Source organism: Vombatus ursinus, unplaced genomic scaffold (assembly GCF_900497805.2).
Source record: "Vombatus ursinus unplaced genomic scaffold, bare-nosed wombat genome assembly UNPS02014775.1, whole genome shotgun sequence".
NCBI lineage: Eukaryota > Metazoa > Chordata > Mammalia > Diprotodontia > Vombatidae > Vombatus > Vombatus ursinus.
In genome coordinates, this window is record NW_020954553.1 from 12,403,813 (window position 1) to 12,406,195 (window position 2,383).

General features: G+C 46.2%; 1 pseudogene; it reads left to right on the forward strand.

Annotated features, from left to right (window-relative positions):
* Positions 1-272: 272 nt before the first annotated feature.
* On the forward strand, positions 273-826 carry LOC114044806 (annotated as a pseudogene).
* The last annotated feature ends 1,557 nt before the right edge of the window (positions 827-2,383 follow it).

Below are 2,383 nucleotides of genomic sequence, written 5' to 3' on the forward strand. Positions count from 1 at the left end.
CACTCCTCCGCCATCCTGAGGCTTCTCTAAAATGACCCTAGCTCAGTATTTGGTGCTGAGCTCCTCTTATACTCTGCCATAGCTCCCTGCCTCCTCCATCAAGTTCTGACCCCACCCCATTATGTCAGAGAGGGTACTTAAGGGGAGGGTGAATTCCAAGATGAGGGAGCATAGATTTAGAGATGGAAGGAGTTGTAATGGTCATGGAGACCACTCGGCTAGCCCGAGCATGTGCTGCCCAGACCAAGGCCACCTTTCTGAAATTGGCTGGCCCCCAGCTGGTCCAGATGTTCACTGGGGATGGAGCAAAGTTTGTCCGAGATGCTTTTGCATGGCCAAAGAGAAAGCTCCCTTCATTATCTTCATTGATGAACTGGGTGCCATTGGAACCAAGCGCTTTGACAGTGAGAAGGTAGGGAATTGAGAAGTTCAGAGGACGATGCTGGAACTCCTGAACCAGCTGGATGGATTTCAGCCTAACACCCAGGTCAAGGTGATTGTTGCTACAAACAGGGTGGACATCCTGGACCCCACCTTGCTGCTCTCTGGTCGTCCAGGCCACAAGATTGAGTTCCCAATGCCCAGTGAGGAAGCCAGAGCCAGGATCATGCAGATCCATTCCCGAAAGATGAATGTGAGCCCCGAGGCGAACTATGAGGCTCACTGCACAGACGATTTCAATGGGGCCCAGTGAAAAGCTGTGTGCGTGGAAGAGGGAATGATTGTGCTTTGACTGGGGGCCACTGAAATCACCCATGAAGACTACATGGAGGGCATCCTGGAGGTGGAGGCCAAGAAGAAAGCCAATTTGCAATACTATGCTTGACAGGGCTGTGGAGCCCCCTGGCCCCATGCCTGGGATCAGTTCATTTGTCTGACTTGCCGGTAAAAGTAGTAACAATAAAGGTGGTTGGGATTGTTCCCCCCCCTCCCCCCCGCCAAAAAAAGGTCATGGAGACCAACCCCCACATTTAACACATGAGGAAACTGAGGCTCAAAGAGTTTAAATACCTTACTCAGGATCACATAGCTAGGCACTAGGTGGCAGAATGGTAAGATTGCCCAGCCTGGAGTCAGGAAGACCTAAGTTCAAATCCTGCCTTAGATACTTATTCGTTATGTGACCCAGGGCAAGTCACTTAACTTCTACCTCATTTTCTTCAGCTGAAAAATGGGGATAATGACAGCATTTACCCCTATGGGATTGTTGTGAGGATTAAATTGGAAAGTGCTGAGCATACTGCCTGGCATGTAGTAAACACCATATAATTGCTTATTCCCTCCTTTCCCCAGTAGGTATCTGAAACAGGATTGAAACCCATGTCTACCTGACGCTAAGTCCAGTACTCTGTCTGCTACCAATTATTTTTTCTCTTCATCTCAAAAATAGACAACTACTCTATTGAAAAAGCCTATGAAAAAAAGCCCATCCATCCTTGCTGCTGTACATTTTGGGATCACTGGGACACATTCTCCCCTTTCTTCCTGCTTTGGGAGAAAGGATTCTTCAGCTGGAAGCTCCATTCATCCATCTCAAGCCTAGAGTGATAAGAGAAAGTGCCCTCTGCCACCTGGAGGGACCTGTGCTGTAGAGATACTGCCCTATATAATTGGTGGGGGCAGGGAGGGGCTGAGCCTTCTGACATTTTGCGAGCTCAGTGGACTGAACTCTTGGAGACAGACCCAACTGGCTTGTGGGAAAGTATATGGCTCTGGGGGAGATAGAACCAAAGCAGCTTAGACAGTTCAGGATAGGCAAACCTTAGGAAAGTCTATGCTGATTATAGCATCATGGACTTTACAGGTATGGACCTAAAACTAGGAGGAGGATCTTAGAAAATCACCTAGTCCAATCTTCTCTTTTTATAAATGGTGAAACTGAGGAGAAAGATGAAATGTCTTATCTATGGTCCCACATGCTATGAATATTGAAGCTATATATATATATGTATGTTATATGTATGTATATACATATAATATGTGTGTATATATGTGTCTGTGTATATAAGTATGTGCACACATACTTGTGCGCACACACACACACATAATTTTGTATCCAGGTCCTCCAACTTAGATGTGGGGGTTGGTTTCCATGACCTTTAAAGCTCTTTTCATCTCTAAATACCTCTACCTGAGTAAACGGTTGGTTGACTGTTGTCCTTTGTTCTTGAATAGGACCAAAATGACATCACTATGTTAGAGTCAAGTTACAATTAGTTCAACTGTAGCTGATCGCACTCATACAAGCCCAGAAAGCTCTACCACAGGTTGGGCACAAATAGTCCATGTGAACATTTGGGGTGGATTCCCTAAATTTGTGCATCCCGTGCTTCTTTTGAGCTACTTCATTTCTGCTTTGCCAGTGTCTCCCATGTCATGCAAT